Below are 12,411 nucleotides of genomic sequence, written 5' to 3'. Positions count from 1 at the left end.
AATGTTTCCATTTATAAGAGTTTCTGTGGTCATGGAGTCTCTTCGCAACAGTAGAAATCCTAACTAAAACAGAAGTTGGTACCAGGAGTAGGGTATTACTGTGATAGGCTAGACAATGTTTTTGTTTGGAGTATTATGGGCTTTGGGCATTTGTGTTTGGAAAGCAGTGGAATGCTTTAAGCACTGCTTAATGGGCCACACTAGTAGGAGAAAGACAATGATCCTAAGACTTATTTGAACTGTGGGGGCCTGACTCAAGAGGTTTCAGAAGAGAAGAATATTAATATGTGGCCTAGAGACTGGTCTTGTCTTATTTTGGTGATGAATGTGGCTGCTTTTTTGCCCTTGTCCAAAGAGTCTGCCTGAGGCTAAAGTGAAGAGTTTTAGATTAATTCTGTTAGCAGAGGAAATCTCAAAACAGCCTATTACAGACTTTGTTTGTGATTATTAATGTTAACTCTGATGAAGATTTATAATAAAAAAGAGTAAGATGAGCAAATAAAAATTAAAAAGTACAGATTGAAGAAAGGGGCACCAGGAAGTGGAATAGAGCTAAATCCTGTGTTCAAGGAGAAAAACATAATTAGAAATGGAATAAAGGGTGTGGTGACCTCAGTGTAAGGTCCTACCTAGCTAAGTGCTGTGGGATGGTCTGTATGTCAAATTACTCTGATTGGTCAATAAATAAAACACTGATTGGCCAATGGCTAGGCAGGAAGTATAGGCAGGACTAACAGAGAGGAGAAAAGAAAGAACAGGAATGCAAAGGAGTCACTGCCAGCCGCCACCATGACAAGCAGCATGTGAAGATGCTGGTAAGCAACGAGCCACGTGGCACGGTATAGATTTATAGAAATAGATTAATTTAAGCTATAAGAACAGTTAGCAAGAAGCCTGCCCCAGCCATACAGTTTGTAACCAATGTAAATCTCTCTGTTTACTTGGTTGGGTCTAAGCAGATGTGGGACTGGCGGGTGACAAGGATTTGTGCTGTGGGCAATGTAGGAAAATTCTAGCTAGAGCTAAGTTTCAAACTTGTGAAAAGGAAATAAAGAAAAGCTTAGAGCTGGAAGTGGTGGTGCATGCCTTTAATCCCAGCACTCTCAAGGCAGTAGCAGGCAGATCTCCGAGTCTGAGGCCAGCCTGCTCTACAGAGCAAGTTCAAGGACAGCCAAACTTAGGCAGTGAAGGAAACCGTGGAAAACAGAAAGATGATAACTGAATGAGGGGGTCATGTTCCATCCACAGCAAACAGCAGAACTTGTCAACTTCCTCCACATGGTTCTGGCTTTAGGAACAGGCTTTGGGAACCAGTTCCCCATGCTGGATTACCTTGCCCAGCCTTTATGCAGGGGGAGGAGCTCAGTACTACCTCAACTTGACTTGTCAGGCTTTGTTCAAGTCCATAGTAGCCCTGCACCTTTCTGAATGGAGATGGAGGAGGAGTGGATGGGGAGCAGGGGAGGAGGGAGTGGGGGAGAGGGAACAGGAGGAGACAAGGAAGGGAAACTGTGGTCGGTATCTAAAATAAATGAAAAGAATGCTAATTAAATAAATACATATTTTAAAAGAAGAAAAGCCTTATGGGAGCTTCCTCCATGACTAAGCATAGGCACTGAAGCCAGCCATGTGTCAGAGGTGTCCCTGAATCAAGTCTAGAAAGGCCATTGCATAAAGCTGTGAAGTTGAAGCCTAGATTGTCTTGTAGACCCTGTGAAGTTGGAGATTCCAGAGCTGTGGCATTACTGCTGAGGAAAGCTGCTAACAGGGAGTGGAAGCAGCCCAGGAAAAAGAAGTGTATTACAGTCAACAAAGCTGAAAGGAGTTGGAGATCTGAAGAGCTTTTTGATATCAGACATGGAGATACAGAGTTTGAAGTTAACCAGCAGGTTTTTGGTCTTGCTTTGGTCCTGTATTTCCTTGGTATTCTCCTTTGCCTATGTTTTGGAACAGTAATGTATACCATGTGACATTATGAAAGTACATGATTATTTTAATTCTGATTTTATAAGGGATTACAGTTGAGAGAATGCATAAATCTCAGAAGAGACTTTGAACTTTGGACATTTAAACATTGTTGAAACTCTGGTAGACTATGGAGACTTTTGAACTTGGACTAAATGCATTTTTGTATTAATATATTGCTACAAGTCTGTGGGGGCCAGAGAGCAGAATGTGGTGGTTTGAAAGAAAATGCCACCAAAGGGAAATGGCACTATGAGTAGGTGTGGCCTTGTTGGAGAAGGTGTGGTCTGGTTGGAGGAGTGTCTCACTGTGGCCAGAAAACTCTAGGGTCCACTCTGGCCATCTTAGTGTGGACTCAGCCCTCAAACAAAGGTCTGATTCCATTGGCAGTCTCAGATCATGCAGCACAAATGAAGCTCCCCCAACAGACATATCCCAGAAGCAGGGTGTCTGTGTGGGGTGGACATTTCCCACATGAGCTTCTTCCCCTTTAGGGCCCACTGCTCAGTTGCTTCATCTTCAAAGGCTAAAGCCTGGCTCAGCTGCTGTACCAGGAGAGAGGGATCCTGCAGTGTTGATGCTGACAGTGCAGGTTAGGGCACTGTGAGAGGCTCTGAGAAGCAGCCATTCTGTCTTCAGGGAAGGAGGGGAGGGGAGTCTGGGGGCCCAGGAAGAAGGCACTTGGCCAGCTCAGGAGCTAACCCGGGACAGCAGTGTGAAATGGGCTCAGGTCTGCATTTCCTCCTGCTCCTCTCCATTTCCTCGGCTGATGGTGCTGATGAAGGATGGGCCTGGAAAGCTGCAGAGCTGAGGAAGGCATCTCACCAGTCAGGTCTGGCTGCTTCTGGAAAGTAGGTCTGAGTGTAACTGTAATTTAACTTTATAGTCAGACTATATCACCACACAGATGAAATTTATTAACTGGGCACACTGGTACCAGTGGGGGTATAGCTCAGGGGTAGAGCATTTGACTGCAGATCAAGAGGTCCCTGGTTCAAATCCAGGTGCCCCCTTATTTATGCTGGATTCTGGTTACCGACTTACCAGGTTCATCTTAGGGAGGCCACGCATGAAGTTAGAAAGTCTTCATTAGCTGCAGTTTCTAGAAGCAATGCTTCTATGTCCCATTTACTTCTATGGGTTCCATTCTCAGTGACTCTATAATCACTCACTGGCCCAAAAGCTGGAACCCACAAAGTGCCTTAGTACAATGCACACAGCTGACCTATGACCTTTGCTGAGTTCTCTCTGCCTTCTTGTTTTTCCCATCTGTATTCTTTCCTTCAACTTCACAGGGACAGTAAGTTTTAATAGTCCATTTGACACAGAGTATAATCACATGGAAATAAAGTCTCAATGAAGAACACAGTGTCTAGATCACGTTGGCCTGTGTTCCTGTCAGTTGGGGATTGTCTTGATGATTAAGTCATGGGATTGATGTATGAAGACACAGCAGTTTTCCCTAGGCAGGGATCATGGATTGTGTGAGTGTAGAAAGTGTGCTCAGCAGTAACAAGCATGTGTGCACTTATTTTTCTCTGCTGTTAATGGTAGATGTGATGTGACCAACAGCTTAAAGTCCCTGCTGCCTTGACTTCCCTGAAATAAGGAACTGTGTCCTGAAATTGAGAGCTAACACCAACCCTTTCCCTCACTTGCCTCTGGCCTGGTCATTTTATCACAACAGCAGAAATGAGGCTAGAACATACCCTCCTCCAGTGTCCCCTCTTAATGAGCATTGGTCTCAGTGTTGTCCAGAGCTGCCCATGGAGTGATGGACTGCATTCTGCATTCCAAGACTCTCCTGGCAGGCTGAGATGGGGTGGGGGAGGGTCAGAATCTGAGGCTGTGTCAGCCTGCACAAACACTGCCTGTGGGCAAAGACTCCAGGAGGGACAGGACATCAGCAGAGGTTTCTGAACTTTTTAGTCACTAACTCACTCCTGTCAGGTGTTGAAGAGATGCCAGCAGAGTAGTGCTCTCTGATTAGGAAGGTGAAGTGTTCCGTTTGTAAGTCTGGCAGCATTAGGATGTCACCCAAATGTCCACTGGGTTGTCTTGTTTGATTCCAAAGCACAGGCCCTGCAGGGTGCTCACTGCTGGAAAGATGGTGAGGGAATACTTGAGCATGGGTGGAATGGCGGTCCTGGTGACCCAAAGGCATAAAAATATATACTTGTGCTTGGCTGTGGTGGTGCACCCCTCTGATCCCAACACTTAGGAGAAAGAGCCAGGCATATCTCTGTGAGTTCAAGGCCAGCCTGGTCTACAGAAGGAGATTCAGGACGGGCACCAAAGCTACACAGAAAAACCCTGTCTCAAAAAACCAAATATATATATATTCATATGTGTATTTACCCATATATATATGTATATATATATACTCATTCATATACATACTCATTCATATATATATACATATATATATGAATATATATATGAATGAGTAAATATCTGTATGAGCAATTTATGACAGGCTGCTTTTGCCACTGATTCTATGAGCAGTATTTGACTGCCTATAAGAACTGACTGGTTATGAAGAGAATTCAGAGGCAATGGCAGATAGTTGGGAAAGTGAAGCTGATGTCTCTCCATGGCAGGAGGCTTTGACTAGATCAGTGCAAGATAGGAAGAGAATCCAGCATCTTCTAGTTACATAATCCCTGGCTGTGTGGCTTGGATCCCTTTTGTGAAGGATGATTTGGTTAAAGTGTTACACGGGAAATTCTGTTAGATGGGAAAGAGCTTCCACAAAAAAGAAGATTGTCCCACAAAAGTCCCATGTGTCCAGAAATGCACCAATGACTGAGCTGCATTGTGACCATGGCTTTTAAAAAATGGGATGAAATTATTTGGACCTTTATGATTTTCCTGTGGGAAAAGTTTTCCTGTGGGAACTCTGTTGACAAGCATGATTCCCACACCCATCAGGTACTGACGGTGGAGAAGGCAGAGTCTCTGGCTTATTATAGGAATTCACATTATATTTCCTGATGGAAAAGAATCTTTGAGATAAATGAGGGGCCTCTGGGGGACTGAGTGTGCTTTAATAAAATGTACCTATGTTATGGGATTCACAGGCATGGCAACAAGGTGAAATACTGAGAATACTCTCTCTCAAGTCATGGGAGTACAACACATAATAGAATGTTTGACAGCAGGCTAAGGTTCTGAGTTCAAACCCAGGTGCTTCCTATTGCTGTTTCCCTTCATTTGAAAGCCTAAAATTGGCATCTCTCATTAGTGTCTGCTTACTAGTCAACTCCAACACTGTCCTTCCTAGGACGCTGTCAGTGTCTTTGGGAACATCAGATATCAATCATAAGTGAGGTCCCATCGATGGTTAATGACCCGTGTCTATTTCAGAAGTTCTTCATTAGTGGCTCCATACCCTCACACTGTGGAGGGATGTCCTGAATCAGAGGCTGTCCAGGAGTTCTGATGCAGAGTCAGTGGGTCAGTGGGTCCCACTCTCCATACTGTGCAGCCCCAACATGTCCTTCAGCTTTTTCTTAATTTTGTGTATATGGCTGTTTATTATTTGTACATAGGAAGGCTACCGATTTTTTTTAGTTAATCTTCTATTCTGCCACATTACTGAAGGCGTTTATCAGCTATAGGAGTTCCCTGGTAGGATTTTTGGAGTCACTTATGTACATTATCATCTCATCTGCAAATAGTGAAAGTTTGACTTCTTCCTTTCCAATTTCTATCCCTTTGGTCTCCTTTTTGTTGTGTAATTGCTCTAGCTAGAACTTCAAGTACAATATTGAATCAATATGGGGAGAGTGGACAGCCTTGTCTTGTTCCTTATTTTAGTGGAATTGCTTTGAGTTTCTCTCCATTTAATTTAATGTTGGCTTGCTGTCAATTGTCTTTATTATGTTTAGTTATGTTGCTTGTATTCATGATCTCTCTAAGACCTTTATCATGAAAGAGTGTTAGATTTTCTCAACCTTTTCAGTATCTAATGAGATGGTCATTTGGTTTTTTTTTTTCTTTCAGTTTGTTTATTACATTTACGGACTTTCATAAGTTGAACCAGCCTTGCATCCCTAGAATGAAGCCTACTTGATCATGGTGGATAATTTTTTCATTTTTTTCTTGGCTTCGGTTTGCCAATATTTGATTGAGTATTTTTGCATCAATGCTCATGAGGGAGATTGGTCTGTAATTCTCTTTCTTTGTTGCATCTTTGTGTGGTTTGGGAATCAGGGTAACTGTAGCCTCATGAAAGGAATTTTGTAATGTTCCTTCTGTTTCTATTGTGTGGAAGATTTTAAAAAGTATTGTAATTAGCTCTTCTTTGACAATCTGGTAGAATTCTGCACTGAAATGATCTGATCCTGGGATTTTTTGGTTGGGAGACTTTTAACGACTATTTCTATTTCCTTAGGGGTTATTGATCTATTTAAATAGTTTATCTGGTCTTGATTTAACTTTGGTATGTGGTACCTATCCAGAAAAGTGTCCATTTCTTTCAGATTTTCCAATTTTGTGAAGTACAGGTTTTTGAAGTATGACCTGATGATTCTCTCGATTTCCTCAATGTCTGTTGTTATGTCTCCCTTTTCATTTCTGATTTTGTTGATTTGGATGCTTTCTCTCTGCCTTTTGCTTAATTTGGATAAGGGATTGTCTATCTTGTTGATTTTTTTCAAAGAACCAACTCTTTGTTTTATTGATTCTTTGTATTGTTCTTTTTGTTTTTATTCCATTGATTTCAGCCCTCAATTTAATTATTTTCTGGCGTGGATTCCTCCTGGGTAAGTTTGCTTCTTCTTGTTCTAGAGCTTTCAGGTGTGCTGTTAAGTCACTAGTGTGAGATTTATCCATCTTCTTTATGTGGGTATTTAGTGGTATGAATTTTCTTCTTAGCACTGCTTTCATAGTGTCCCATAAGTTTGGGTATATTGTACGTTCATTTTCATTGAATTCTAGTAAATCTTTAATTTCTTTCTTTATTTCTTCCTTGACCCATTGGTGATCCATTTGGTCATTGTTCAGTTTCCCTGAGATTGTAGGCTTTCTGTAAATTTTGTAGTTGTTGAAATCTAACTTTAAGCCATGGTGGTCCAATAAAATACAGGAGGTTATTCCAATTTCTTTGTGTCTGTTGAGATTTGCTTTGTGACTGAGCATGTGGTCGATTTTAGAGAAGGTTCCATTGATGTGCTGAGAAGGAGGTATATTCTTTTGTGTTAGGGTGGAATGTTCTGTAGATATCTATTAAGTCCATTTGAGTCATAACTTCTGTTAGGTCCCTTATTTCTTTGTTAAGTTTCAGTCTGTAAGATCTGTCCAGTGAGGAGTGTGGTGTGTTGAAATCTGCCACTAAAGTATGTGGGGTTGATGTACGATTTAAGCTTTAATAGTGTTTCTTTTACAAATGTGTGTGCCCTTGTATTTGGAGCATAAATGTTCAGAATTGAGACTATATCTTGGTGGATTATCCCTGTGATAAGTATGTAATGTCATTCCCAATTGAAAAATAAAACTCTGATTGGCCAGTAGCCAGGCAGGAAGTATAGTGTAGGTGGGATAAAGAGGGAGGAGAATTCTGGAAGGTGGAAGGCTGAGGCAGCAAGATGCTGCCAGATGCCATAAGGTGAAGCATGATGTAAGATACTGGTAAGCCATGATCCATATGGTAAGGTATGGATTAATAGAAATGAGTTAATTTAAGATATAAGAACAGATAGCAAGAAGCCTGCCACAGCCATACAGTTTATAAGTAATATAAGTCTCTGTGTGTTTACTTGGGGGATGCAAGTGGGAGAGATTTGTCCCAACTGCTGGCAGGCCAGGACACAGGAAACCTTCAGCTACATTTGTGTCTTATTTATTGCCTCTATTTCAGTTTTCAAATCTTGGACTGTTTCATTCACCTGTCCAATTGCTTTTTCTTGGCTTTCTTTAAGGGATTTATTGATTTCTTCCAATTTTTTTGTCCTTTTGAATTCTTGAAGAGTGGTTTTCATTTTCTCTTTAAAGGCCTCTGTCATCTTGTTAAAGTCAATTTTAAGGTCTATTTCTTCTGCTTCTTCTGCTTTGGGATGTTCAGGTCTTGCTGATGTAGCACCACTAGGTTCTGATGGTACCATGTTGGTCTTTATATTGTTGACTCTATTTTTGCACTGGCGATCACCCATTTCTTCCTCCACTCTGTGCAAGTGGTGTCTGTGTCTGAGGAAGCCTCTTTTGGTTTGATTGATATTCTTGGTCTAATGGGAGCTCTTGGTCTAATCCTGGTCTTTGGGTCAATCAGTTCTGATAGATTTGTGTCTCAAGGAGCAGATCTTAGTCCAATGGGCACCAGTGGGCTCTGTCTCAGGGAGCAGCTATTCCCAATTGCTGCAGGGTGGGACCTGTTTTCCGGTACCAGTCAGTGCAGGTTGGGCTTATGTCTCTGGTTTTCACTGGTATCACAGGGGGCTGTTTACTTGGCAAGAAACTGCTGTGAGAAAGGTTGAGGGAAGAGGCAGCTGGCTGGTCCCTGGGACTCCAATGGCTTGGGGGAGAGGCAGAGAATGTGTCCTCCAGGGGCCTATGGACTAGGGACCTGGTCTGCCTAGTCCAGAGATGGGGCCTTACCTGTTCCCAATCAATGCACGGTGGTCTTGTGTCTCTGGTTTTCATTGGTGTTGCAAGAGACTAGATTCTGTTTTTTTTTTTCTCAGCCTACAAATCCTCTGTCCAAGGATTAGAAGTCCTCAGGGATATGTGACAAAATGACTCTACTTATAGCCTCAGAAACCAGAACAAAGACGACCTTCTCCCGCATTCTGGTCACTGTAGCCTACCAGGCCTGATGGAAGTCCATATCTTCCTTGATGGTAAATCTTCTTGTATTTTCCTTCCATCATTTTCTGTTTCTGGTCATCGTGGTAATTGGGGTAGAGTGTGGATTCAGAGTCATGAGTGTTTGGGCCCTTGGGTGAGAGTTCTGTTAAGAGGCTAAGTCTTCCTCTCATAGGTCATCAAATTATTCTGTATTATGCCACCCAGAGTGGGAGGCTCTGGAGTTTATTCAATAAACCTCAACTAATGGAGACTTCCTTGCGTTACTGATGTCCTTCTCAAGGCACATATGGTAAATTATTAACCAAAATCATATTTAAGCAAGGGAGCACCTGGATTTGAACCAGGGACCTCTTGATCTGCAGTCAAATGCTCTACCCCTGAGCTATACCCCCACTTATAGGTAAGGTAACCTCTCATTAGCATCTCTCCTACTTTGGCACCACACCCAGGCTTCCTTCACTTTCAACTGGTTCCTCCTAATGATCTTGACCTGGCAAGATTTTTCTCTTAAAGTCTGCCCTCCACCCTTCTCTCCAACCTTAGTCAGCCCATCTCAATGTCCTCTCCCTCAGTTTTGCTAAAGACATCAGCTTTGGTCCTGTAAAGGATGCTTAACTGTGGTGTTATCTTTAAGTTTACACTCAATTTTCCTTAAGTGGCCAAGAGAAGAGCTGATGATTCTGGGTTTTCAATGTTCCAAAACTTTTGCTCATAGACAACTTATCTGTACTCAAAGATATCAGGAGGGTGCCCTTTACTTTCCTCCCTTATTTATTAACTCAATAAACACCCATGGGGCTTCCTATGTTCTGGTCAATATCAGCCATGCTAAGGATACAAAGTGAGGTCAGCCATTCCCCTTTTCCTCAGAGTCTTAGTCTAAATAGGAGACAAATTCATGGATCCAAGTCTTTCCTCAGAAGTAGCAGAAGCCAAAGCACAGGCTAGGGGGGAACAGCATGTAAGGAGTGTACTTTATGGGGGCTCAGGAGTGAATTCCTGTGGGATTGACTATGGAAAGTTGCCAGAGGAAGAATCACACTCTCATCTTCCTAGGACTCCTCTGTGATGACTTCCTGCACTGACTGAGCCACACAGAAATGTGGAGGCCAGCATGTGCCATAACATGAGTGTCATCTGCATGGGTCTCACAATGAATCTTGTACTAGCTTCTCACAGAGAAGAGAACAGGGAGCAGGCCTGAGCAGAAGACAGAGCAAAGGGAACACAGTGCATTAGTCAGCTCTGTGTTAACCAATACTTCAGATTTGGTCTCTTGTATCCAAAAGAGACACTAGGAAGGGGGCACCCGGATTTGAACCAGGGACCTCTTGATCTGCAGTCAAATGCTCTACCCCTGAGCTATGCCCCCATCTGCTTTACATATATCTGATATACATCTCTGAACCCATGTGTTCACTCCCTGACATGTGTCCTTGCTAGTATTCTGCTGTCATCTGCTTCTTCCTGTGATGCCCAGCCCTGAGCCAACTGCACACCTGCATGCCACCTCCTCATGACCAGCACCAGCCTATACTAGTTCGCAGCTGATAAGAAGCACTAATGTCAGAAGTCTGCATTCAGCTCATCCTCCACACCCACCTGTAGAAGCCAAGCAAGCTCAAGACTTGTGTTTAAGCAATTTGTAGTTTCTGCTGAGGGATAATAGTTTCCTCTAAGAGTATAGCTCCTGGTAAATCGCTGATGTTCCTGTAAACGGCCCCACACCCAGACACAAGTGCATAGCACAAATTGAAGGAGACAACTTGGGGGTATAAATGTTGGAAGGATCTGTTAGAGGCTTTAAAGCAAGAGTTGAAGGTGAATATGATCAATTAGGTTATATGAAATTCTCAAAAATCAATGAAATTAATGTAAAGAAATATGATATGTCCTCAGCAAGAGGTCTGTACCATCAGGTTGTAGAAATCAATCAATAATAGTCTGGGGAATATCTGGTAATGTTTTTTCCAGGAGGTTCCATGGGACCCCTTTGGCCACCAATTGAACAAGATATAACCCATTCCTGGCTCTGGAGGTTTTACTTCCCTGTATTTAAATTCCTTTCATAAAGGTATTTATTTTAGGAGGCCTCTAAAGTAGCTGGTCTCTGTATAGTTTTTAGGACCGGCGTTAGTGTCCCTCCCCATGTTCCTTCCCTTCCCTCATCTCTCCTCCTCCTTATTTATATCTGGTTATTCCAATTTTCCTCTTATCTCTTTAAAACTGTATTCTATTGTCCATTCTTTTAAAGATTTTTTTCCTTCCTTTTGGTCCCTTAACTGATACCTAACCCTGTGGTTATTTGGGTTGTAATCCACTGATCAAATTTGTGAAAGCTTACATCCACATATAAGTGAAGACATGCTATATTTGCCTTTTTGGTTCTTTGAACCTCACTCAGGTTAATTGTTTCTATTTCCGTCCATTTTCCTGAGATTTTCAAAACTGTATTTTTCTTAAATACTGAATAATATCCATTGTATAAAAGTACCACATTTTCATTATTCATTTATTAGTTGATGGACATCTAAAGAGGCTGTTCCAAACTTCTGACTAGTATGAACAGAGCAGCAATGAAAACGATGAGCAAGTATATCTCTTCCAAGATGGAGAATCCTTTGGGAAGATACCTGTAGTGATTTGAAAGAAAATTGCCCCTAAAGGGAATGCCACTCTTAGGAGGTGTAGCCTTGTTGGAGTAGATGTGGTCTTGTTGGAGGAATTCTCTCACTGTAGAGTTGGACTTTGAGGTCTCATATATGTTCAACCCATACCCAGTGAGACAAACCACTTCCTGTTACCTCTGAGTCAAGACATAAGAACTCTCAGCTACCTCTCCAGCACCATGTTTGTCTGCAAACCACTATGTCACAGCATGATGGTAATGGACTGAACCTCCGAACTCCAACTGAGCCACCCCAATTAAATGTTTCCCTTTATAACAGTTTCTGTGGTCATAGTGTCTCTTCGCAACAGTAGAAACCCTAATTAAGACACTAGTTGGTACCAGGAGTGGGGTATTGCTGTGATAGGCTAGACAATGTTTGTGTTTGGAGTATTATGGGCTTTGGTCATTTGTGTTTGGAAAGCAGTGGAATGCTTTAAGCACTGCTTAATGGGCCAGACTAGTAGGAGGAAGACAGTGATCCTAAGACTTACTTGAACTGTGGGGGCCTGTCTCAAGAGGTTTCAGAAGAGAAGAATATTAATATGTGGCCTAGAGACTGATCTTGTCATATTTTAGTGATGAATGTGGCTGCTTTTTTGCCCTTGTCCAAAGAGTCTGCCTGAGGCTAAAGTGAAGAGTTTTAGGTTAATTCTGTTAGCAGAGGAAATCTCAAAACAGCCTAGTATAGACTCTATTGTGTGGTTATTAGTGTTAACTCTGATGAAGATTTATAATAAAAAAGAGTAAGATGAGCAAATAAAAATTAAAAAGTATACATTGAGGAAAGGGGCATCAGGAAGTGGAATAGAGCTAAATCCTGTGTTCAAGGAGATAAGCATAATTAGAAATGGAATAAAGGGTGTGGTGACCTCAGTGCAAGGTTCGACCTAGCTAAGTTTCAAACTTGTGAAAAGGAAATAAAGAAAGGCTTAGAGCTGGGTGTGGTGGTGCATGCCTTAATCCCAGCACTC

At 42.1% G+C, this 12,411-nt stretch overlaps 1 protein-coding gene and 3 non-coding genes across 4 annotated transcripts in view; 2 read left to right on the top strand and 2 right to left on the bottom strand.

The window, feature by feature from the left end:
- Znf746 (zinc finger protein 746) overlaps positions 1-12,411 on the top strand; it is a 279,080-nt gene that overhangs the window by 40,043 nt on the left and 226,626 nt on the right. The gene's annotated exons all lie outside the window — the stretch shown is intronic.
- On the top strand, positions 2,907-2,978 carry Trnac-gca (transfer RNA cysteine (anticodon GCA)). The gene has a single exon. It is a non-coding gene; the product is annotated as a tRNA-Cys (tRNA).
- Trnac-gca (transfer RNA cysteine (anticodon GCA)) lies at positions 9,090-9,161 on the bottom strand. The gene has a single exon. It is a non-coding gene; the product is annotated as a tRNA-Cys (tRNA).
- Positions 10,070-10,141, bottom strand: Trnac-gca (transfer RNA cysteine (anticodon GCA)). Its single transcript has one exon. It is a non-coding gene; the product is annotated as a tRNA-Cys (tRNA).

Source organism: Peromyscus maniculatus, chromosome 3 (genome assembly GCF_049852395.1).
Source record: "Peromyscus maniculatus bairdii isolate BWxNUB_F1_BW_parent chromosome 3, HU_Pman_BW_mat_3.1, whole genome shotgun sequence".
Taxonomy (NCBI): Eukaryota; Metazoa; Chordata; class Mammalia; order Rodentia; family Cricetidae; genus Peromyscus; species Peromyscus maniculatus.
Note: the sequence above shows the minus strand (reverse complement) of the source record. Positions and strands in the feature narration are given on the sequence as shown.